This window comes from Stegostoma tigrinum, chromosome 7 (assembly GCF_030684315.1).
Source record: "Stegostoma tigrinum isolate sSteTig4 chromosome 7, sSteTig4.hap1, whole genome shotgun sequence".
NCBI classification, from domain to species: Eukaryota; Metazoa; Chordata; class Chondrichthyes; order Orectolobiformes; family Stegostomatidae; genus Stegostoma; species Stegostoma tigrinum.
In genome coordinates, this window is record NC_081360.1 from 94,612,531 (window position 1) to 94,639,118 (window position 26,588).

The window sequence follows — 26,588 nt, forward strand, 5'->3', positions numbered from 1 at the left end:
ATATCACACTGACCACACATTATGTTTCTGGCCTTTGGTCAGTATTGCGCCACCATCACTCAGCCCCTCCTATTGATAGTGTGAGTAGCAAGTGGCCTCGAGTTGGCCAGCAGCTCTTGGCCACAATGGAGTTTCTATCATTATGAGCTGCAGGAAAAGTGTGTCAGTGACCACTTAACTATCTGAAAAGTACTTGATTACATCACACAGATCAACAGCACAGAAATTGGCCCTTTAGCGCATTGTGTCTGTGATGGTCTGAGACAACCGCCCAACTCTGCTAATCTCATTCTCCAGCACCTGGCCCATATCCTTGCATGCCTTAACATCATATCAAAAATCCTTCTTTAAATGTCATGCCGCTACCATCCTACAGGCAGCGCCTTCTGTTTTGGGATCCACACAGGTTTGCTGACCAGTGTCCAACATTCCCAAAGATCCAAAACATCAATGTGTGAGAAATGCAGAGAAAGAGTTTGGCATGACTGAGTCCTGCCTCTCACTCCCTGCTTGCTGAATAATTAACAATGAGTGAAACAAGGCCTGTCCCTTTGCATTAGTACCTCTCAGAAGTGTTACCGTGGGGAAAATGTTGCTGCAGTTACGGAAGAGCTTTACAAACCTTTCAATGTCTTTACATTGGATTCAAATGAATTTGATTCTGACAGCCTGAGAGACGAGTAGGGCATTACTGCTCCCACACACGGTCAGGGGTCAGATATATTTACCACTTTAACAACAATGGTGAGAGTGAGAAATGCAAGGTGATGCTCGAGGAGGATGTTGCTCGACATCAGCTCTCCAGAATGAATTTACTGAGCTTACAGATTTACTGAAGACCTGATTGAGAGTGTCAAACAACCACAGGATTCCATCAAAGGGTCATCAGGATCAGTCTCTGGAACAATTTCCCAGGATGATTGCAATTTGCATATGTACCACACAACATAAAATGGCAGATTTTAGCAATAAGTTGAACTAAGTTCACATTTTTCTCTGTGAAACACGGCTATGGAATTATTTGCTTGTGCACACGGTTATGTTGGAATGCTCAATCTATCACTGGTATGTAATGAATTCTGTGCAATAAAATAGAACAGTGGGCCACTTCAAGCTGTGAAAGGGTGAACAGTTCATAGTAAAAAATGTTTCACAGACTCACAGTCTCCACTGTCCTACAATACAATAATACAAAGGAATAGATGTGGCTGATGGAGGACATACTCATCTCAGTCCCAGGATACTACTGCTTGATTTCCTCAGGCTAGCACCCAAGCTCCAAGTCATCTTCAGCTGCTTCAGTGATGACCTTCCCTCCTTCATAATGACACTAGTGGGGATTCTCACTAATGAATGCAGCGCTCAGCATTATGATCAACTCCTGTGATACTGAAGCCAGTACACAGATCAACATAAAAAATATTTCGGATACGGCTTATAAATGGCAAGATAATAACTGTGACTCACAAGTGCCCAGCAATGAATATCTTCAACAAGAAAGTAACTATCTCCCTTTGATGTTTGCTGGATCAGAATAGTCAGTTGACTGTGGCTAACAGTGGCACTTAAGGATTGTGCATGATTAAACCAAACAAGTAACCTAATCTTGACACCGTCCCAGCTTCAATCATTTGTTAGTGCAACAACCTCCTCAAAGTTCAAATATTTCTACCAACAGATACTTGAAGATAGAGAGAAAGGACATCCTGAGATGTGAATTTCTGGGATCAAAAAAATTTCAGTCAAGCGTTCTTATGATTGTCACATGTGAGAAGAGATGAATGCTGAATGTGCTGTGGGCATATTTGAGGAGCTTTTAAGAGCAGTCTGTGGTGCGTTCCACTGCCCTGAGTCCTCCAAAGTCTTTGAACATTTTCAAAGTGCTTTAATTTATTGGACATAGACATCACTACAAGATCAATATTCCTCATCTATCTCTAGTTGTTCTCAACACTCACCTTTGTCAGAAGTTCAGTGCCACAGATTTTGCTTTAATTTGATTATTTTAATGATGTTTCTTAGTATACTCACTGTGGTAAGCTAAAAAGGACAAGTTGCCACTTTAAACCCACACTTTGGGCCAAAGGAGCCATTCTGAATTCTGTGCTAAAAAAATTGGCTCAATTGTATTGAACAAGGATTTCTGTTTCATTAGCAACCAGCTACAACAAATGATCGAATAAGTAGTGTGCCTGAATTATGTGATGCTTGAAGAATTATTAACTAATTAAGGGCTTCAAAGAATTACCTTGCAAGCTTTGTGGGAAAGAAAGAAGTCAGAAACACTGAGCACAAATATGTAATTTGTCCTTCACTGGCTGAGTCACTTTCAAGGTAATGATAGGAATTTTTAGAAATCTAGATACTCAAACCTCATGAGCTGTGGAGAGAAATCAGAGATAATGTTTCATCCCGAAAAGTTAAGTCTGATTTCTCTCCACAAATGCTGCCAGATTTGCAGAATTTTTCCAGCAATTTCTGCTTTTGTTTCCATTCCATTATCAGCAGCTTTTGGCTTTTAATCATGAACTGTTTTATTGTTCTGCTCTGCAAGGTAATATGTGCACAAGGTTAAATATAATTAAATTAACCCAGCAGCAGCAGTTGATCAATTGTTTGGTCACACATCATAAGGTATGAGTTCTAAAATAATTAACATTAAAGTTGCATTAGCCCCACCCAATCTGATAACGTAACACACAGACTGTGTGGAGACGGGAACAGGATAAGTCAGCGGTAGCAAATACCACAATGTACCACTAGGTATCAGGATGAATATCACGGGAACTACTAGTTTGACTCAAGATGAGCTCATGTTAATTTATTGGCTTAAATTTATTGGTACGGCTCCTGTGAGTCCTCCATAGTTATACCTGACTAATAATATAGCCGACATTTATTATTATTTTGCAATAAGCCATCTAGAACAGGTCCCCCTTTTGTCTAGACTCACTCGTGTTTTATCCACTACCACTGGTAATTAGACAGACCCTAGACAAAGCACAGACAAAGGATGATTGGTTGCAATAAACTACCTCAGATGACTCTTACTCAGTCCCAGGATAAGTCAGCGGTAGCAAATACCACAATGTACCACTAGGTATCAGGATGAATATCACGGGAACTACTAGTTTGACTCAAGATGAGCTCATGTTAATTTATTGGCTTAAAATGGTTGTTCCAAAATCCACCTTTGCAGCGCAAATGAGAATGGGACTACAGTTACCATTGGTATCAAATGGTCGCAAGGACATGATTGCCATTAATAATGGAACAAGAGATCAATTTGTATTTCTTCTGGATTGGAAGTTGCAAAAGCCTATGTATTTGCTAAGTATATCATTTTTTCTTTTAGAAATAAAATAATTTTAAAATTTAATATCCAGAGTCCTGCTCTTGCCTTAATTGGTTAAAGTCTTGTCAGAAACAAAGAGAACTAAACCAGGGGGATATAATTGAGGTGTAGAAGGTTATGCTGGGTTGGGGTGGGGCTAGTTTAGTTTCAGATTATGTTCAACATGGACTGGTTGGACCAAACGGCCTGTTTCCGCCTCCATGAAGGGGTGAATAGAGAGTAGCTGTTCCCTTTGGTTGAGGGGTCAATCACGAGGGGGCCTAGATTCAAGGTAAGCAGCAGGAGATTCAGAGGAGATTTGGGGAAAAAAAAACGGTTTCATTCATAATGTTGTGGAAACCTGGAATGTACTGCTTGGGAAGTTAGTGGAGGATGGAAACCTTAAAGCCTTAAAAAAAAATTGGATGAGCACTTCAAGTATCACGATATTCAAGGATATGGGACAAGTACAGGAGACTGGGATTAGTGCACATTTAGTGGTAGTTATGTCCGCACTGATTCAATGGGCTGAAGGGCCTTTTTTGCACTGTATGAATCTTTGAATCCATTAAGTTGGTGAAGAGCAAGTCAGATGATGGAAATTTCACACAGATGTTACCTACTTCAAATGGACCATAGAAAGATATATTTCATCACCACTTTCTCATGGGCAATTAGGGATAGGCAATAAATACTGCAGTGACACCCAGAATGCTTGGAAGAATGAACAAATATTTACTCCCCCTCCCATTCTTTAGATGACATGTCCATCATGGGCCTCCTGCAGTGCCACAATGATGCCACCCGAAGGTTGCAGGAACAGCAACTCATATTCCGCTTGGGAACCCTGCAGCCCAATGGTATCAATGTGGACTTCACCAGCTTCAAAATCTCCCCTCCACCCACTGCATCCCAAAACCAGACAAGCCTGTCTCTGCCTCCCTAACCTGTTCCTCCTCTCACCCATCTCTTCCTCCCAACCCAAGCCTCACCTCCATTTCCTACCTACTAACCTCATTCCATGTCCTTGACCTGTCCGTCTTCCCTGGACTGACCTATCCCCTCCCTACCTCCCCACCTATACTCTCCTCTCCACCTATCTTCTTTTCTCTCCATCTTCGGTCCGCCTCCCCCTCTCTCCCTATTTATTCCAGAACCCTCATCCCATCCCCCTCTCTGATGAAGGGTCTAGGCCCGAAACGTCAGCATTTGTGCTCCTGAGATACTGCTTGGCCTGCTGTGTTCATCCAGCTTCACACTTTATTATCTTGGATTCTCCAGCATCTGCAGTTCCCATTATCACTTTACTCCTTGATCACTTTAGTGCGTTCAGGGAAGACACCCTCAGCATACTTATTATTATTGGTTTGGTAATTCCAGAGTTTTGACCCAATGATGCTAAAGGAGTAACAATATAGTTTTGGGATGGGATGTTGTGTATGATTTGTTTTGGAATTTGCATGTGGTAGTGCTCCCATAAGTTTCTTATCCTTGTCTATTTGGATGGTAGAAGTTAAAAGATAGGCAATGCTCTTCAGAATGCTTTGGCTAGCATTTTGGGTGCAATGAGCCACCAATTGTTGGACGCTGCCTGTGAAGGGATTTTGTGAAAAACATTTTTGAATAAATGCAAGAGAATTATTGTTGCAAATGAGTCATCACTGAAGAACGCACTCTTTTTACCACATAAACAGTACACGCACATGTGTAATATAAAGATACATTTTAAAAAAAACTCAAATTTCTTTACTCTGAAGTAATGCCTCGGCTGATTTTAAAGACTCGGCTCATAAAACTAATATTCCTGTAATTAAATCAGAACAGCTTCAGAGTACCATCCCTGAAATATGTAATTATTGTGCTGTGAAATTTGTAATAAGCTGAAGCAATATCACAATTCAATTTACTTACTAGCAGCAATGGGAAAAGCCTCAGAAATAAATGTCTATTAATTTGACGATCTTAGGGAATCCAGCTGCATTTAATTGTATTGTTGTAGAGCTGCTGAACACTTGATAAGATGTCAGGCACATTTTTAGATTGAAATGGGAATGCTCTCAATTTTGATTCACAAGCTTTTCTTTAAAAAATGACTTTTAATCACAACTCAGTAATAAGCCTGTTAAAATTGTAATGTAAATTTTGTTGGACTCTTAACCTGCTTGAAAATGCAATTGCACCTGATGAGGTGGTGGCATTGTCTGGCAATGTTAATTGACAGGTAATCCAGTGACCCAGTAAATGATCTGGGGGACACGGGTTCAAATCCAGACATGGCAGCGGTTGGATATAAATTCAACTGAAACATCTGGAATTGAAAAACAGTTTAAGGTGAGTGGTAGAGATAAGTATGCAGAGGACACTAGAAGGCTGCAGAGGGATATAGTCAGGTTAGGTGAGTGGGCAAGGGCCTGGCAGATGGAGTACAATGTTGGTAAATGTGAAGTTATCCATTTTGGTAGGAATAACAGCAAGATGGGCTTTTATTTAAATGGTGAAAAATTGCAGCACGCTGTCATGCAGAGGGACCTGGGTGTCCTTGTGCATGAATTACAAAAATGTTGGTTTACAGGCACAGTAGGTAATTAAGAAAGCAAATAGAATATTGTCCTTTATTGCTGGAGGAATAGAGTTTAAAGATAGTGTGGTTATGCTGCAGCTGTACAGGGTGCTGGTGAGGGCACACCAGGAGAACTGTGTACAGGTTTAGTCTCCTTACTTGAGAAAGGGTTTAATGGCACTGGAGAGGGTGCAGAGGAGGTTCACTAGGTTGATTCTGGAGTTGAGAGGGTTGGTTTATGAGGAGAGATTGAGTAGACTGATACTATACTCATTGGAGTTTAGAAGAATGAGGGAGGATCTTACAGAAACGAGCAAAATTATGAAGGGAACAGATAAGATAGCAGCAGGGAGGTTGTTTTCCCTGGAACTAAGGGGCATAGCCTCAAAATAAGGGGGAGCAGATTTAGGACTGAGCTGAGGAAGAACTTCTTCACCCAAAAGGTTGTGAATCTATGAAATTCCCTGCCCAGTGAAGCAGATGAGGCTACCTTGTTAAATGTTTTTAAGCAAATGTGGATAGTTTTTTGATCAGTAAAGAAATTAAAGGTTTTGGTGAGCAGGTGGAAAGTGGAGCTATATCAATGTAATGACCTTATTGAATGGCGGAGTAGGCTGAAGGGGCCAGATGGCCTACTCCTGCTCCTATTTCTTATTTTATGGAAGAGTAGAGTAGAGTAATACAGCATGGAAACAGGCTCTTCAGCCCAAACTGGACCATGCTGACCAGGGTGCCCACTCAGTTAGTAACAACTGTCTGCATTTGGTCCATATCCCTCTCAACCTTCCCATCCATGTACCTTTCCAATTTTTAAAAAAATGCTGCTGTTGTACTTACCTCAACTATTTTGTCTGGCAGTCCATTCTAGATACACATCGCTCTCTGTGTGAAGAAGTTGCCCTGAGGTCCTTCTTAACTCTTTCTCCTCTCATCTTAAACCTATGCCCTCTAATTTTCAATTTCCTGTCCCTGGGAAAAAGAGTGTATCTATTCATCCTGTCTATGCTTCTCATGATTTTATGCACATCAATAAGGTTACCCCTCATTCTCCTACATTCCAAGGAATAAAGTCCTATCATGGCCAACCTCTCCCTGTAACTTAGGCCGACTGGTCCTGGGAATATCCTCATAAATTTTCTTTGCACAATTCCAGTTTAACTAGAGATAGTAGGAACTGCAGATGCTGGCAAATCTGAGACAACAAGGTGTAGAGCTGGATGAGCACAGCAGGCCAAGCAGCATCAGAGGAGCAGGAAAGCTGATGTTTTGGGCCTAGACCCTTTTTCTGAAGAAGGCTCTAGGCCCGAAACGTCAGCCTTCCTGTTCCCCTGATGCTGCTTGGCCTGCTGTGTTCATCCAGCTCTACACCTTGTTATCTGTTATTCCAGTTTAACTATGTCTTTCCTATAAGTGGTAACCAAAACTACACAATACTCCAAGTGCAGTGTCACCAATGACTTATACAACTATAACATAACGTCCCAACTTCTATACTCAATGCCTCAACCGATTAAGGGCAGTATGCTAAAGATTGATAACAGAAATGGTAACAGCAAACATGGCACTGTTTGCCTTGCTCACAAATTCTGGGGTTTTGCGACAAAATTGGGAGAAATGAAAAACAAAGGAAAATTACTGAGAATAACGGATATCTGAAACAAACACGCAGAGCGCTGGAGAAATTTAATAGGTCTGGCAATGTCTGTGGAGAGAGAAACGGAGCTTCAAATCTAGTACAAGGTTTCTTCAGAAATGAAAGCTGTGTTCTGAAGAAAAGCCATACCGGACCTGAAATGTTACTCTCTCTCTCTTTCTTTGCAGATGCTGCCCGATCTGCTGAGTTTCTCCAACATATTCGGTTTTAATTCACTGATGAGTACAGCCCCAACAAGACTCAAGAAAAGCTCCTTTCGCTCCACTGCTGACCAGGGTGCCCAGCTCGTAACAACTGTCTGCATTTGGTCCATATCCCTCTAAACCCTTCCCATCCATGTACCTATCCAAATGTTTTTATTTTTAAAAATCCTGCTATTGTACCTACCTCAACCATTTTCTCTGGCAGCCCATTCCATATACGGACCCCCATCCATCTGCACCATCTACAGGATACACTGCAGAAACCCACAAAAGCACCTTAGACAGAACCTTCCAAACCCACAACCTCGACCATTTAGAAAGACAGGGGCAGCAAATGTATGGGAACACCCCATTTGTAAGTTCCTGCTGCTGGATACATTCGATTTGCTATCAGTAAGGAATAGGCAGCAGGCCCCCTATTTATTCATCCAACCTGCTTAACATCTGCTTCAGTATTATTGTTCAAAATAGGCACAGGCTATGTAAATCTGTAGGCTATAGTGCTATAGTGCTATATAGTGCTGTATATACTGCTGTTTTTCTGATGACGTGTCTAGGCCTGAAACGTCAGCTTTTGTGCTCCTAAGATGCTGCTTGGCCTGCTGTGTTCATCCAGCCCCACACTTTGTTATCTCGGATTCTCCAGCATCTGCAGTTCCCATTATCTCTGCTATAACCTTTGTTGATTTCATGACAAACACTTGCATTAACACACTTGCTTGAATGATTGCAACTCCAACAACACTCAGGACTCAACAATGCTCAAGAAGCTTGGCACCATCCAGGACAAAGCAGCCCGCCTGATAGTCACTGCATCCACAAGTATCCACTCCCCTCCACTATTGACGTTCAGTAGCAGCAGTGTGTATTATCTACAAGATGCACTGCAGAAATTCGCCAAAGATCCTCAGACAACTCCTTCCAAACCCACATCCACTTCCAACTTGAAGGACAATGGCAGCAGAAACATAGAAATGCCACCAACTGCAAGGTCTCCTCCAAGCCACTCACCATCCTGACTTGGAAATATATCACTGTGTCTGCAATGTCACTGCGTCAAAGCCATGGAACATTCTCCTTAAGGGCGTTGTAGGTCAACCTACAGCACACGAACTGCAGCAGCTCAAGAAGGCAGCTCACCATCACCTTCTCAAGGGCAACTTGGAACAGCGAATAAATGCTGTCCCAGTCAGTGTGAACCGCATTCCAAAAAGAAGGAAAAAAGAGAGTTGCATGTTCGACGACAGAATTTCTTCAATTCTTTCAGTTGTTTTCAGACTGGAGTGTTATAACTGTACCAGAGTCCAAAGAAACCTTATGTTGTTTTTGAATGCTCATTGACATCAAGGGTGGGTAGTTTTATTGCTTTCTTTAACGCTTCTGCACAACAACAGTTTCCAAAAATAATGTATTCAGGATAATTGACCCTGCAGGCCTATACACAAGCTGACCAAATTACTTCCTTTGCCAATTTATTAGATTTTCTCATCTTCAATTTGTCATTTATACCACCTTTGGTTCTTATCAGCTATGACTCAGCTAGTTGAAGAATCACCTCGAATCAGAAGATTGCAAGTTCAAGTCTCACTTCGGAAACTTGAGAACAAAATCTAGCTAGGTTCATGCCATGTTGCTGCAATTACATTCTGTAAAAAGGAAACATTGAAAATGTTCTTCTTCAATGAGACTGAACCAAAGCCTCATCTGTTCCTCAGGAGAACCAAAACAGATCACACAGAATATGTCAAAGAGGAACTAGGATTTTTCTCCCCAGTTTCTGGCCAATATTTGTCTCTCAACATCTATCACTAAACAGAATCTCCGAATTTTGCTTTTGTTTTTGGGTGCTCTGGCATGAGTCAATCTCTCTGACAGCAACTTCACCACACGCAAGGAACTTATCCCTGCACTGTGTTTCAGAAAACAGGGTCATGAAGGATAGAATGGAAACCATTCATGAAACACATTTAGAACCAATTATTTATGGAGTTACCCATTACAAGCATGCCACTCCTAAAAAAGAACCACAGTTGTGGTCTGTTCTTATTTCTCAGGACACAAGTGAATCCCCACCTAATGCCATTTGTGGCTTATTATATACTGAATTTGGTTAATGTAGTTTGTTGCTTTTGCAGCTGCCCATGATTAAAATTGTCATAAAATGGCTCCATGGGCCTGTTTAGCTGGCATAAGATAGCCAAAAAGGAATTAGCAGCTGCACACAGCAGACTTTCACGATGTGGCCTCCATATTTAGTTACTGGATAAGATAATGAAAGGTCCTGGTGAGAAAAGGCAGGGGGATTTAATTAGGTTTCTACAGACAGGCAGCTCTCAGCATTTAAGCATTGTTGAGAAGGAGCATTCTTGAAAAACCTAGATAAGTGACACCTGGGCACTAAACACAATCCTAAGTTTGTTATTTACTGAAGTGTTGATCCAACAGTATTCCAACCTTTTCAGGTAATTATAAATTAGAAATTAAAATACTACCTACAAACTAGCATGATGGGATTTAGCTGCATTTCTCTGAGCAGTGAATTTACACAATTAATAGAGGCACACTTCATTAGCAGGGAGGGTGAGAACAACAAATATTGTTCATGGATAACCTCCAAAAGAACACTGAGAGGCAGTTAGCATGGTAGGGGAGATAAAGAGGTTGTAAAACATGGGTCAGTTTGGCTTCAAGAAAATAAACATTTGCAACTTTACAACTTAGAACAGATGTAGATAATTTGAGGAGTTCCTTGCATTTAAAGACCAAGGCGAGAACGACAGACAAATTACAAGGTAAGGTTGAGAATGAGGTCATGTCCTGTTGTAGCCTGAGAATCCAAATAAGTTTGTTGTATTGACTTGATAAAGCTGTGAAAATGATTGCATTTCACCCTCATCAATAGATTTCAAATAGTTGCTGTCTTAATTAGTAAAGCAAACTGGTTTAGAATAAAGACAGTAACGTTCATCCAAGAATCAAACCTCTGTTTTAAACCAGTTTACAGCGTGCAAACAGAAGTTGTAAATGCAGCTCCAAGACAAACAGACTGCGTTTGATCTCCCAAGGTCGACAGAAAGACAGAAGCTGCTCCCCTGTTTTTAAATCTTTGTCAAAGAATTTGTAACATTAGCTGTAAGTATATAACTTCACATACAACTGACTTTCTATTGGAGCTGAAATTGCAAATTTTATAACAGTTGATAGAAATTATCATCCTTTTGTGTCTCTGGTTAGAAGTTTAATAGGGAATATAAATTCGAAAACAGAACTTGAAATAGTAATTAATGATAAGCAAGTATCCAGTTTTTTTGGCAATCAATATGATGCTGCTGGTAATTTTTCTGGGAATGAGTATAACTGTCTGTATTGGAAATATTACTAAATGGGATGCATCGTAAGGTGACAAAGGTATCTGGTAAACATCATGAGATTGTGGGAGCAACTAGGGTGGTTCATAGAGATGTTCATCATTGATCGTGTGTTTACAGGATTGGATGTGTAGATTAAGGGGCTGCGGCTAACAATGACATCAAAGTTGCATATAATTATTGGGACGTGAAATGTATAAAAATGCTGCTAAGGGAGGCTAAGAGAGGCAGAGTGTCTGGTGGAAACTGTTTCCAAGGACCCCTCCACGTGTTGGCAAACAGCTCTGAATTAAAATCGATGTGTGCTGCTGGACACAGGACTACTCAAGGCTCCCCTTTGCCATCTCTCCCTCAGCTGCTGGCCAGCCAGTTTGCAATGCAGAGTGATGCCAACAGACTGGGTTCAGTCACTACAATGGTTGAAGTTACTATGAAGATCTATCCTTCTCAACCTCTCCCCTCACCTGAAGCATGGTGACCCTTAGGTTAAACCACCACCAATTGCCTCTTTTTCTCTCAAATGAGAGTGCAGCCTATATTCTACTAGACCTCAAAATAGACAGAGTCAGATATCTGAAATTTATTTAAAACATTAACTATTTACAAAGCTACAGTATTGTGGAATTACACGCTGAGGTGGAATTTGTTTGGAGTGATGTTGGCTATGCTGTGACTGGTGATAGCAAAGGATGAGAAGTCCAGTGAGGTCCATCTTAATGTCAAGAGCATCTTGCTCAATATTTTGTTTTTCACAAGTGGCATGGTTAGTTTCTCACTGGACAGCAGTGAGTTATAAATTAGTGGGGGCATTAAAGTTTGTTTAATGCCATGATGGCCCAACTCACTTCATTAATATTTGGCTTATCTTAACAAACACACCAGCAAGGCAAAATTTGGGACTATTCAATATAGAAACCAGAGCATGTTCCTGGTGACTTGAACTCACTGCTTGCTCTGAACAACTTCCAAATTGGTCACCGAACACCGACCTCTCTGAGCATGCTCCTTCAGCACTGGCTGCATGCACACCCTACATCCACAAACAATTGATCTGATTATGTGCCAGCCTCTAAAAACCATCATGGCACATCTCACAGCCTCTCACAGGAGGCTTCTGCACTTCAATGCTGCACCCCGGTCTGCATTGGTATCTAACATTGGAATGCTTTTCTTTATTCATTCAGAGATGATGGTGTCACTGGCTGGGCCAGCATTTATTGCACACCCTTAATTGCCCAGAGGGTGGTTTAGTGTCAACCACATTTGCTGTGGATCTGGGGCCACATGAAGGCCATACCAGTAAGGATGGCATTTTCCTTCCCTAAAGTGCATTACCCACAGCAAGGACACTGTGGACCCACAAAGAAAAAAGAAGAAAGAACAAACGACATCGCAGCACAGGGACAGGCCATTTGGCCCTCCAAGCCTGCGTTGCCACATTTTCCCCTTCCGTACCAAAACTGTCTTCACTTACAGGTTCCACATCCCTCTACTCCCCTCTTATTCAGGTATTCATCCAGGCACTTCTCGAATGCTGCTATTGTATCTGCTTCCACACCACCTCTGGCAGCATGTTCCAGGCACTCACCACCCTTTGTGTGAAAATCGTACCTCGCATATCTCTTTTAAACTTCCCACCTTGCACCTTGAACCTGTGTCCCATAGTAATTAACCCCTCCACCCCCTGGGGAAAAGCATCATACTTTCCACTCTGTCCTTGTCATTCACAATCTTATCAACTTCTATCAGGTTGCCCCTCAACTTCCGGCGTTCCATGAAAACAAATCCAGCCGAGTCAACTTTTCTTTATAGCTAAAATCCCCCAAACGAGGTAACATCCTGGTAAAACTTTTCTGTACCCTCTCCACACATTCTGGTAGTGTGGTGACTGGAACTGCACACAATAATCCAAGTGTGGCCTATTGTGTGTGTGTGTGTGTGTGTGTGTGTTTGTGTGTGTGTGTTTGTGTGTGTGTGTGTGTGTGTGTGTGTGTGTGTCTGTGTGTGTGTGTATGAGTGTGTGTGAGTGTGTGTGTGTGTGTTTGTGAGTGTGTGTGTGCGTCTGTGTGTGTGTGTGTGTGTGTGTGTGTGTGTGTGTGTGTGTGTGAGAGAGAGAGAGAGAGAGAGAGAGAGAGAGAGAGAGAGAGAGAGAAAAGGGTATTGTATATGAACCTACTGTTAAGGAATGGCAAGCCCCAAACATTAAAGTACTGTAGTGTCTCCATCTGTCTTTCATAATGTAATGAGAAAAAAAAGGGAGAGGCAAGGTTCAGAGGAGACAGAACATCTTGAGAGGAAGGTCAGCAGCCAGGGTTCCAGCTGGTAAAGGACTGTGAGCCTAAGCTGTTTCTGGATACTACTGCTAGTGAGTAAACAGTGGGTAAGTTTTGAGAAATTGTTTTTGGAACAGAGGACGTCAGAAGCTTCAACTTAGTATAAAAAGTATTCAACATTGTATGGATTAATTATCTCAAAAGGATAAGACATGGCAGGAGAGCTGCAAATTGTAGTCTGCTCCTCTTGCTCGATGTGGGAAGCCGGGCACATTTCCATTGCCGGGGGTCTGCATGTGTGCAGGAAGTGTCTCCAGCAGCACTTCCAGGAAGCCTGACTTTCGGAGTTGGAGTGGTGTCCAAGAGCACTGCAGAGCATTCACAAGGTGGAGAGTGTCGTGGATAGCACGTACAGAGAGGTGGTCACACCGCATACTCAGGCAGGAAGGGAATGGGTGACCATCAGGCAGAGGAGGAGGGTTCAGCAGGCAGTGCAGGAATCTCCTGAGGCTATTCTTCTGTAAAACAGATATACCGTTTTGGAAACTGTTGAGGGGAATGGCCTCTCAGGGGATAACAGCAGCAGTCAAATTCATGGCACCATGGTTGGCTCTGCTGCAGAGGGAGGGAGAGACAGACATACAAATGCTATAGTTCTATGGGATTCAATTGAAAGGGGAATAGGTAGGCGTTTCTACTGCTGCAAATGAGAGCCTTGGTTGGTGTATTGCCTCCCTGGTGCTCGGCTCCTGGATACCTCACAGCAGTTGAAGGACTTTCTGGAGGGCAGGGTGAACAGCCAGCGGTTGTGGTACATGCTGGTACTAAGGACATAGATGAAGATAGAAATGAAGTCCTAAAAGCAGAATATAGAGAACTACGATGAAAGTTGAAATGCAGAACATCAAAGGTAATTATCTCAGGATTACTATGCAGTGCCATGAGTTAGTTAAAAAAGAAACAGCAGGTTAGATAGGATGGGCACATGGCTGAAAAGATAGTGTGAGGGGGAGGATTTCAGATTCGTGGGGCATTGGACCCGGTCCCGGGGGATGTGGGATCTGTATAAACTGCACAAGTTATACTTGGGCAGGACTGGGACTGCTGTCCTTGGCAGGGGAGGGGGCTCTTGCTTGGTAGAGATGATTGGGGAGGGTTTAAACTAGTGTGGCAGGGGGATGGGAACCAGAGGAGTAGGGCAGTAAATGCCGAAATTGGGGGAGAAGTAGAAAACAAGGCAAACTTTACTAAGAACAAGAACAGGCAGAGCAAAGCTGCTGAAAAGAGCAAGGGAGGTGGTCTGAAATGCATGTGTTTCGATGTGAGAAGTATAATAGGCAGCGTAGATGAACTTCGAGCTTCGGTTAGCACTTGGAACTGTTACATTATTGTGATAACAGATACTTGACCGATAGAGAGACATGACTGGCAACTGAATGTCCCAGGATTTAGATATTTCAGGAGTGATAGAAAGGGAGGTAAAAGGGGTGGGGGAATTGCATTACTGATAAAGGGGTATCTCACAGCTGTACTAAGGGAGGAGACATCAGAGGATTCATGCAGCAAGATAATATGGGTAGAACTCAGGAAGAGGAAAGGTGAAACTACAGTGCTGGTAGTGTACTACAAGGTCTCCATAGCCAGCGGGAGATAGAGGAGAGAAAATGTAGGCAGATTTTAGAAAGATGTAAAAACAGCAGGGTTATTGTGGTGGGTGATTTTAACTTCCCCTATATCGACTGGAACTCAACACGTGCTAGAAGTTTGAATGGAGCAGAATTTATATGGACTATTTAGGATGGATCTTGACACAATATGTAAACAGATCAACCAGGGAAGGGGTTAGACACTGGGTTTTGGGAAATGAGTCTGACCAGTTAAGTGAAGTTTCAGTAGGGGAGCATTTCAGGAGCAGAGACCATAATACGGTGAGTTTGAAGATAATCATGAAGAGGGATAACCGCAGTCCATGGGTGAAGGAATTAAATTAGGGGAAGATGAACTACTATTTAATATTAGGCAGGAACTGAATAATTTTGATTGGAGATGGCTGATTGAGGGTGAATCTACATTGGGATGTGGTGGTACTTGAAACACACACAGCTCAAGCTCCATCATTGCGTCTTTCACAATGCTGATTCCTGGTAAGGAGGGATTGTCTTATCAGCAAGGGTTAAACTTATTGGTACTCGTTGGAAGTTGGAAGAATGAGAGGTAATCTCATTGAAACCTATAGGATTCTTTAGGGGCTTGAGAGGGTAAATGCTGAGAGAATATTTCCCCTCATGGGAGAGTCTAGAGCCAGTGGGCTTAGCCTCAGAATTAAGGGGCATCAATTTACAATTGAAATAAGGAGGAATTTCTTCTTTCAGAGAGCTGTGAATCAAACTCCTTGCTACAGAGAGCCGAGGAGGCACAGTCTTCGTATATATTTAGAGTTAAGTTAGATAGATTCTTGGTTTGTAGGGGAATCAAGGGTTATGATGATGGTACAGGAAAGTAGATATCAGAGTGTCAGGGTGTTGGATCAGCCATGACCCTATGGAGTGGCACGGTGTCTCAATGGTTAGCACTGCTGTCTCACAGCACCAGGGACCTTGGTTCAATCCCACCCTTGGGTCACTGTCTGTGTACAGTTTGCATATTTTCCTCGGTGGGCTTCTCTAGTTTCCTCCCACAGTCCAAAGATGTGTAGATTGGAAATGATAAATTTGCCCACAGTGTCCAGGGATATGCACATTAGCTGTGGGAAATGCAGGTTACAGGGATAGAGTAAGGGGGTGGGTCTGAGTGGAATGCTCTTTAGAGGGCCACTGCGGACTCAATGGGCCAAATGGTCTGCATCCATACAGTAGGAATTCTATAAATGGTAAAGTAGGCTCAATGGACAAAATAGATCCTGTTTCTATATCTTATGGACTATTCTGAGCCTAAATGGATGCTTACAGCATCCTTGCCTTATCTTTTTCCATTTTGCCCCATCCCAACAAGAGATATGACCATCATAATTGCTTTTGCCTTGTTGTTTACTGCAGATATAAAGGAAAGGAGATTTTCACAGTTTGTCAGAAGACCCAGTGAGGCCAAGAGGCCTTTGCTCAGTGGGTCTTGGCATAGTAAATCAAAGGCATCCTCTGATAGCAAACCAAGGGCTTGGAAATAATTAGCCAGCCATGCGGGGCTGTCAGAGTCTGAATGCTCTCTTCAGAAAGGGGTGAAGGAGCTGAATGCCAGTCAGCTCACCACATGTCTTTCTGCCCTGCTGCGGACAGATTTCATCCTGGAATGAGAGAGAGAGAGAGAGATAAGTGTTCAGGGAAATGAACATGGGCGGCCCAGCTGTTACTTTTGGTGCAGGTTTAGAGGTGTCTTGAGTGAGTGAGCAGGCAGCAGGAAGGTGTGCAGAGTTGGTGCTGTCAGGGGTTGGGTTGGGTGACAGAGTGAGGGAATATTTTGCAGAATAGGGAGAGAGGTGGAGCATGAGCATTGGTGGGAAATGGGCGCAGTATCAGAGATTGAGTGAGTGTGAGATATTGGAGAGAGGGCAGTGGGACAGAGACAAAATGGAGAGGTCATCGATCATTTCCCAACAATGCTGGGCATTCTTTCAGACAGCTGAAACAGCACTGGACTGAGTGTCAAGCTTAAATCACGGTTTGGTGTTTATGTCAGTCCTGGGGGAAGAAGGAGTCCCACCTCTACACTACCTCATCCAGCAGGACCTCCAGGTCCATGCCCATAAAGCAAGGCAATAATTGCCCCCTGTCATCCATGCCCAGGGCAAATGCCAGAAACCATGCAGGGCAGCTCCAGACTGTCTGTAATTGCCTGGGGGCACACTGGGCTTTTAAAGATGACCTTGAATGTAAGGGATGCTGGTGAGGTGTGGAATATCTGTTGAGTGATGAGTTGTTCTGGGAATGGTGCATTGTAAGGTGGAGCAGGAATCAGATGTGACGTGGAAGGGTTAATAGTTAGTGACATGAGTTTGGTAAGGTACAGTGAGTTAAACTCAAAACAACAAGCATAGGAAATGCCTCCATAAAACAACTGACTTGACTTATCCAAGGGAATAGCCCATAGTCTGGATTCTATGCTTAAAAACATTACTGTGGGTGGGCCCCATGATTACACTGATTGCACAAGAGAGAGTGATTGAAGGCAAAGTGGGAAAGGCTCCCCCTGGTCTGGAATCTGTGCTGTAATACCACACAACCGGGGCACAATTAACTGTAGTTAACAGCGGGCAGGCAGGAGAAGACAAGGGTCCTCCTTATTTAATAAGACATCAGGTTGGTAAATTTTGACACTTGAGGAGAAGGAAAGGTGTCCACAATGAGCTTTCTCCTCGCACAGAAGACATTATTCCATCAGTGTCCATAGGATTAATGTGATCCTTTTCTCGCTGAACTTTGTTGCTGCTAAAAGCAGCAGAGTAATTGAGCTGGTGCCCAGGCCCAAACACCCTGGCATCATACACGTGTACAGTCATGGGGAATCTAGAGACATTCTCTGCTAGAAGAGTGAGTGAACACTTTCGATCACCTCACATGATTTCCCCACTGTTGTTGCCACTCCACTGCCCATCTTATGGTAGGATAATAGAGGATAGCTTCAAACTCAGAGTCCAGAGCCTACTTAACTGTCGGGGGTGGGAGAGGGGGAGTTGGTTTGCAGGACTGCCAAGCTTCATTCCATTTCACAGATATGTGCACTCCCAGCAGCACAGTAAAAAGACAGAAATTTCTGCTCTCTACAGCAACAGTGATGAAGTCAATCGTAGTTCAATTGTATTGGTGGCACAATGGTGAGCACTGCTACCTCACAGTGTCAGGGACCCAGTCTCAATTCCAACCTTGAATAACTGTCTGAATGGAGTTTGCACATTCTCCCTGTGTCTGTGTGAGTTTCTGCTGAGTGCTCTGGTTTCCTCCCACAGTCCAAAGATGTGCACTTTAGGTGAATTGACCATGCTGAATTGCCCATAGTGTTCAAGGATGTACAGGTTCGGTGGATTAGCCATGGTAAATGAGCTATTGGGGATGAGGGCGGGTCTGAGTAGGATGCCTTTTGGAGATTTGGTGTAGATTAAATGGGCTGAATGGCCTGTATTTGTTCGGGAGTGATTGTGTGATTCTAGCTCATGACTGAGTTTGGAGAGCTCAGCATTAGACTGGTCTCAAACCATTTTGATTTTATACCTTAGTGACTGACCTATTTGTGAGCCGTGTACAGAGGGAATTAACAGTTGGCAGGTGAAGAAGGTTGAACTTTGGCTTTTCCCATTTAGAATGGGTCAGAGCTAGGTATCCAGTCTATAAGGGACACTAAGACACAAGTAAGGGTTGTAATAAATAGAAGGAAATCTTGTAGGGCAGTGGGGGTGAGAGCTGACTCTCTGCCAGAGCTCTCAGTTCAACTCCCACACCGTGTGTTCCTAGTAAGGAAATGTATGTTCACAACATAAAATCATAGAATCATAGAATCATACAGCATTGCAGAGGGCCTTCAGTCTATTGAGTTTGCACGGACAAAATCTACTCTAATCTACACTCATCCCACTTTCTAGCACTTGGCCTGCAGCCTTCACTGTTATCACACTTCAAGTGTTCATTCTTTTTTTTCAGTTAAAGGTTGCGGGGTTTCCAGCCTCAACTATACCCCCTCAGGCTCCAGATTCCCACCACTCTCTAAGTGAAATTTCTTTTCCTCAAATCCCTTCTAAACCTCCTGCCTTTCCTCTTAAAATTATGCCACTTTGCCATTGACCCTTCATCTAAAGGGAACAGCTGTTGCGTTTTTACCCTTTCTGTGCCTCTCATAACCTTATACACCTCTATCAGGTCCCTGCTCAACCTTCAACGCTTCAAAGAAACCAACCCAAGATTAGCCAGTGACGGTAGGAACTGCAGATGCTGGAGAATCTGGGATAACAAGATGTAGAGCTGGATGAACACACCAGGCCAAACAGCATCGTAGGAGCCGGAGAGCTGACGTTTCTGGCCTAGGCCCTTCTTCAGAAAAATGTTCTTTTTTCTGAAGAAGGGTCTAGGCCCGAAACATCAGCTCTCTTGCTCCTATGCTGCTGCTTGGCCTGCTGTGTTCATCCTGCTCAACACCTTGTTATCCAAGATTAGCCAGCCTGTCGTCATAACTGAAATTCTTTATCAATGGAAACATCCTGATGAATCTCCTCTACTCCACGTCCAGTGCAACCATATCATTCAATAGTCTGGTGATCAGAACTGCACACAGTCCTCCAATTAGCCAAAGTTCTGTATAGCACCAACATAACCTCTCTGCTTTGATAATCTATACCACGGTTGATAAGGGTGAGCGTCCCATATATCTTGTTCACTACCCTATTAATCTGTCCTGTATCTTCAGGATTCTTCTGTGGTCAAGCACCCCAAGATCCACTTGTCCCTCTGAGCTTCTTATTATCTGACCATTCATTGAGTACTCATTTGCCTCCGCTTGTTATTTCATCTAAAGTGCATCATCTCACATTTATAGAACATAGAACATAGAACATAGAACAGTACAGCACAGAACAGGCCCTTCAGCCCACAATGTTGTGCCGACCATTGATCCTCATGTATGCACCCTCAAATTTCTGTGACCATATACATGTCCAGCAGTCTCTTAAATGACCCCAATGACCTTGCTTCCACAACTGCTGCTGGCAACGCATTCCATGCTCTCACAACTCTCTGCGTAAAGAACCTGCCTCTGACATCCCCTCGATACTTTCCACCAACCAGCTTAAAACTATGACCCCTCGTGCTAGCCATTTCTGCCCTGGGAAATAGTCTCTGGCTATCAACTCTATCTATGCCTCTCATTATCTTGTATACCTCAATTAGGTCCCCTCTCCTCCTCCTTTTCTCCAATGAAAAGAGACCGAGCTCAATTAAATTCCATTAAATTCCATTTGCCACCGATCAGTTCATCTGATCAGCCTGTCTATATCTTCCCCTATTAGCTGTTTACCACCTACCAAGTTTTATATCATTTGTGAACTTACTAATCATCCCTCCTATATTCAAGTTTAAATCATTAATATAACATAGAACATAGAACATTACAGCACAGTACAGGCCCTTCGGCCCTCGATGTTGTGCCGACCTGTCATACCGATCTCAAGCCCATCTAACCTACACTATTCCATGTACGTCCATATGCTTATCCAATGACGACTGAAATGTACCTAAAGTTGGCGAATATACTACCATTGCAGGCAAAGCGTTCCATTCCCTTACTACTCTCTGAGTAAAGAAACTACCTCTGACATCTGTCCTATATCTTTCACCCCTCAATTTAAAGCTATGCCCCCTCATGCTCGCTGTCACCATCCTAGGAAAAAGGCTCTCCCTATCCACCCTATCTAACCCTCTCATTATTTTATATGTTTCAATTAAGTCACCTCTCAACCTTCTTCTCTCCAATGAAAACAGCCTCAAGTCCCTCAGACTTTCCTCGTAAGACCTTCCCTCCATACCAGGCAACATCCTAATAAATCTCCTCTGCACCCTTTCCAAAGCTTCCACATCCTTCTTATAATGCGGTGACCAGAACTGTACGCAATACTCCAAGTGCGGCCGAACCAGAGTTTTGTACAGCTTCACCATAACCTCTTGGTTCTGGAACTCGATCCCTCTATTAATAAAAGCTAAAACACTGTATGCCTTCTTAACAGCCCTGTCAACCTGGGTGGCAACTTTCAAGGATCTGTGTACATGGACACTGAGATCTCTCTGCTCATCTACACTACTAAGAATCTTACCATTAGCCCTGTACTTTGCCTTCTGGTTACTCCAACCAAAGTGCATCACCTCACACTTGTCTGCATTAAACTCCATTTGCCACCTCTCAGCCCAGCTCTGCAGCTTATCTATGTCTCTCTGCAACCTAAAGCATCCTTCGTCACTATCCACAACTCTACCGACCTTAGTGTTATCTGCAAATTTACTAACCCATCCTTCTACGCCCTCATCCAGGTCATTTATAAAAATGACAAACAGCAGTGGACCCAACACCGATCCTTGCGGTACACCACTAGTAACTGGTCTCCAGGATGAACATTTCCCATCAACTACCACCCTCTGTCTTCTTTCAGCAAGCCAATTTCCGATCCAAACTGCTTTATCTCCCACAATTCCATTCCTCGGCATTTTGTACAATAGCCTATTGTGGGGAACCTTATCAAACGACTTGCTGAAATCCACAACAGCAAGTATGGCAATACTAATCCTTGTGGAACCCCACTGGGCACATGTTTCTAATCAGAAAAATACCCCTCAATCAGCGCTCCCTGCTTCCTGCCAGTCAGTGAACTCTGGATCCAATTTGCCACAATTCATTGGATCCCATGGGCTCTTACCTTTGCTACCAGTGTCCCACACAGGACCATATCAATTGCCTTGCTGCAGTCCAAGTAGACTACATCAAATGCATTGTATGGCCAAACAGGATGATTATGAGCCTCTGTATACGATAGACCAAAGGGTTAAAATAGTTAATGACACTGGACAAGCTGCATGGCCTTGGATGAGTCCATACGTGCTGCAGACAGCACATTTAAAATTTTTTGTACGAATCAGCAGTTTCGTTTATTGTTTTTGTTGTTTCCTGCACTCAATGTTTGTGATACTGCATGAGAGAGATGGGTGTTTTCTTCCAAGGCTGCAGAACTTCACCTCAGACCGGGATCATGGATGATGCCAGGAATGAACCTAAGCCTCTGGACCAGCCATCAATTGAGGGGCACCCAAGGGAAGTGAGGCTTGTTGCTTGTTTCTTCCTTTTTTCTTCCATTTATTATTATCACTATAATCATTTATTATTTCCATTATACTCATTTATTATGACTAATAAAAGTCATACTTAAGTAAGTTGCTGTTGTTGAGCCTTCTCTTAATTATATTTACCTGAATCAGAAAAGAACCTCCCCTCCCGGATACACCCTATGATCCAAGACACATTTTGGCGACAAGGATGGGATTTGGGAAAGTATTTAAGACAAGAGAAAGGCAACCTGATGCTCCGGAGATCTTCCATATTCCTGGATGGAATGTGGCAAACTCTGGACTCAGGTCTGTAGCTGATTTGTCAGCACAATGAGGGCCTGCATAAGAATGGGGGCCAGTCATGACTGCACAAAGAGAGAAGAGAGGGTTATTCAGACAGGCTGCTGTACACCAGTGCTTGTGGGAAACGGGCTTTCTCAGAAGCAAGGACAGTGTACCACAAATGGGATGGATATTGCTAACAGCATTGCGGTCTACATGTAGGGAATTAGAAGAATGCCAGGCCAGAAGCAGGCAGTTTGAGACCACGATGATGGCAGTAGAACAGTGTAACATTATGCTGACAGAAGCAGGTAAGACAGCACAGGAGAGAGCTGAGAAGGCATAGGAGAAACAGAACCAGATAGCATGCCATCTGGCAAAGGTACAACAGAAAAAGAAACAAAACAATGCAATTGGAAAGCTGACCCAGTCAAAGTGGGTGCATTATTAACCTCACAATTGGACCCCGACCATTGGGATGGAAACATTTGGTATTCATCTGATTCAGATTCTGAATGGACAGACGGGAAAGGGGTTGTTCCAACTCCAGTGCTATCCTCAGAGAAGGAACTAATAACACAACCCCTAATAACAAATAAGGCAACACAGGGAGGAGGACTGAACCCACAAAATTTGATAACAGTGAGAGACTACTCTATGTCTGAATTGGAGGATTTGGACTCATGCTTTAAGCAGAAGATAGGCAAGACCTTGACCTCTTGGCTGATGTGCCCGTGCGACCAGGGTGAAGCCCATATTATGCTAAGTGCCACAGAGTGGGAGAATCTGGGGGCAGTAAGTGTTGATCCACATGTGAATAGTGTCTTTAGAAACATAGGGCAAACTGGATCGTTGTGGAATGCATTGATGCTTGCAATCAGAAACAAGTATCCTTCTCCAATAGACTGGGAAGGTGATGTTGAAAAGTGGGAGAACATTCCAGACAGTATGAAACATTTGAGGGATTTGGCTACACAAGCGGGTATGTATTCTCCACAGGTTCAGAGCCCAGACCAGGAAGCATTCACAGCCGGAATGAGGAGCTGGCTAATACGAAGTGATCCAGGCTGGATGAGAGGTGCCCCCTGTTATCCCGATTAGGGCCAGCTCAGGGACAGGCAGTGGGACAGGTATGTTAGTTGTTATGAAAGTTAGAGGATGTGGCGGCTGGTATGCAAAGAACGAGGCCCATCCAAGCAAATAGTAAACAGGGACAACATGGTGGAGTTGGGGTGGGTTCGAAAGTGAAACAAAGATGACCAGGAAGGAAATGTTCATGGCATTCCTGAAAGCAGGAATAGAGAGGAGTTAGATAGACAGCACATCTATGGGTGCCATGTACAATATGTGAGAATGCACTGCTCTCAGAAGCATAAGGAAGTAAGAGAATTCAAAGCAGATTTGGAGGGAGGAAAGGAAAACCATCAGAAGACAGGGTTTGCACTCCACTCCAACACAGAAAATGTTGAAAAAATGATAATACATCAGGAAGCTAAAGGTGTTCCAAATCAGCATTTATTCATTAAAGATGTGTATGCCTTTCCGACTGACAAACAATGTCCCACCACATACAGGCAGATTCCACAAAGTAAAATGCATCCACCTTTACTGAAAGATGTTTGATTTCCAGCACTCCATGTGATCAGTCAGGTAACACATCTGTGACCTTTACAATCAATCCAAATTCAACTCTACTTTCAGATTCTTTTAAAAGTCATGTTACTGCCGTGAAATAAGGTGATTGCGTCTCACATAATTTATGTGCCTCAAACCTGCCTGTAATATCTACTGTATCCTGTCCAGTTACTAAAACAGTATTTGTGATGCAGCCAGAACCTTCACCTTCCCTTCACACAGATTGCATTAATATCAAACCCAATAACAACGTGCTCGGGCCTGTCAAGAAATTCAAACCCATCATTCAGAAACCTGCACAGAAAGATGAGTGATTACACAGTTCTCTAATGGGAGCTATCCAATCAGGGCAAAGCAAAGAACAGCTTGGAAAGATTTCTAATACAGTGATAAATGGTAAGCTTTAAAAAGATTAATTTATTGTACCAGAGAATGAACACTGCACTTTTGGCATCAAGTGGACACACAGTGGAATTACAAAACTGAAACAGACAACTTCTGCAGTATCAAAAGAGCAACAGGATGAAGGGGAATATTCTCAAACAGGACAATCAGCCACTGCATCTCTTGCTTCCCCCTCCAGGCTTCCCAAAAGCTGAGAAGTTTGCCACTAAACCTGTTGAGAATATAGAATGAGACATGAACTGCATTATTAGAAGTGATTCAATCTGGCACTGATGCAGCTCGCTTTCAGGACCTCTGAGATGCTGGAAGACAGTAATAACTGGAAAAGGGAGAACTGGAGACTAGGTTTCTGTGCTGTGCAAGTGCCCTGAACCTTGTAGAAGTGTTAACTCTTTGTGGTTTGGTGTGAATGCACCTTTCTTTGTTGGATGCTGCATGTCATCTCGTATAATTTGTGCCTTTTTGTTCCCTGGACCTCGAGATCTGGGAATACTTTGAAGTTGAGTTAGTATTTTGGGAGTGTCTGGTGATTTGAAAGCATATTGTGTGTCTGTATCTATGTGGAGCATGAATTGTTAATGCAATGACATTATAAGAAACCATCGGTGGTTGTGTAAATCCGATATTTGCAAAATGTTGATTCAAAAATTTGCTAAATTGATGTTTATCTTTTGGAATTGGCTCCATGTTGTGGATGGACTTGGGTAAATTTTAATTCCAGAAATTACCATGTTTGGAATTTCATTTTCTGGCCAGAATGAACTTTCAAACATTGTTTTGACACGTGAGTGAATCTTGAATTTCGGATGATAAGATTGACACGTTGTTCGTATCCTAGTGCTTGGCATATTGGAATATTCAACATGCAATGCCCTGTGTGTGAGGAGTTTAGGAAAGGCACATTTAACAAAGGGGTGGGCTTTTCCTTCCTCCATGGAGGAGGAGAGGTGGATGACATAATTATGAGAAGGAGTTTACACACCAGACCCTTTTGAATCCGTAGAAGATTAATACTAATTAACCCATTCTGCTTGACATGGAATGGATGAAACATTTTTTTTTAAGAAATTGGAGACTCTGAAGCCTGAACCAATTTGCAGAATTTCAACGCTGCAACACAGTGATGGATGAGGTACCCTCAAACCCTCAAGCAATTCATCAATAACACATTCCAGTGTTGGGGAAGTGCTGTGGAAATATCAATTACGGTGAGTGTCAGGAATCTTGAAGCTAGTAACACGTAAGCGTACCGTGACAAAAACTGTATTAAGACTCAAATGCCCTGGTGTTCAATAACACTTAAATGGAATAGTTACTTGAAAATCTGAAGGGAATCAGGAAAATGATAAAGTGCATTCCCACACATTCTCAATGTTTCAATACATGAAAAATGCTTAGTAACTTGAAGGGAGCAAACAGAATACTGAATGTGGACAAATTTACATCGAGATATATCAACTGTCGAAAATGAATTGTTAAGTAACTTTCAGAAAATGGTGGGTCGTCTTAGAAAAATAACAAAGTATGTTGTGCCTGAATCAAACAGAAATATTGTAAGGTTATGGTCCGTGGACTATCAAATCTCGACACATCTTTGGAACCACGTGGTAACAGTTAAATTGCAAAGTAATGCAGGGTGGAAAATGGAGGCAGGAGACTAAAAAAGTAAGAATAATTAGTTGAAGTGGCAATTCGGCTTAAAATGTTGCAGCAGTGAAAAGGAAGTTTAGATGAGAGCGCCAAACTGATAGCTTTTTCTTGGTAATGTTTGTGTCCTTGTCTTTTTTTTAAGAAAGATTGAAATGGTGATCAAGCCACTACCTGAGACATCAGGACCATACGCGGAGAGCTAAGTTAAATGTCAGAGATCATTCGATCAGATATGTGGGAGTCAAGAATGCGAGACATGGTCTCGGACAAAGCGACTCTTACCCCGGGTAACAAACATGAGGCAGTACAGAAAACATGCACTGAAGAGTGGGTCTCAGAGATGTGCACCTACTTGACAAAAGATCTAGTGTGGCTTGGAAAAGCATGAAAACCTAATTTAAACGATAAGACGCTGACACAGGACCTATAGAGAAA

General features: G+C 42.8%; 1 protein-coding gene across 2 annotated transcripts in view; it reads right to left on the reverse strand.

The window, feature by feature from the left end:
* The window catches only part of LOC125454249 (contactin-associated protein-like 5), a 974,390-nt gene that overhangs the window by 238,036 nt on the left and 709,766 nt on the right, over window positions 1-26,588 (reverse strand). The gene's annotated exons all lie outside the window — the stretch shown is intronic.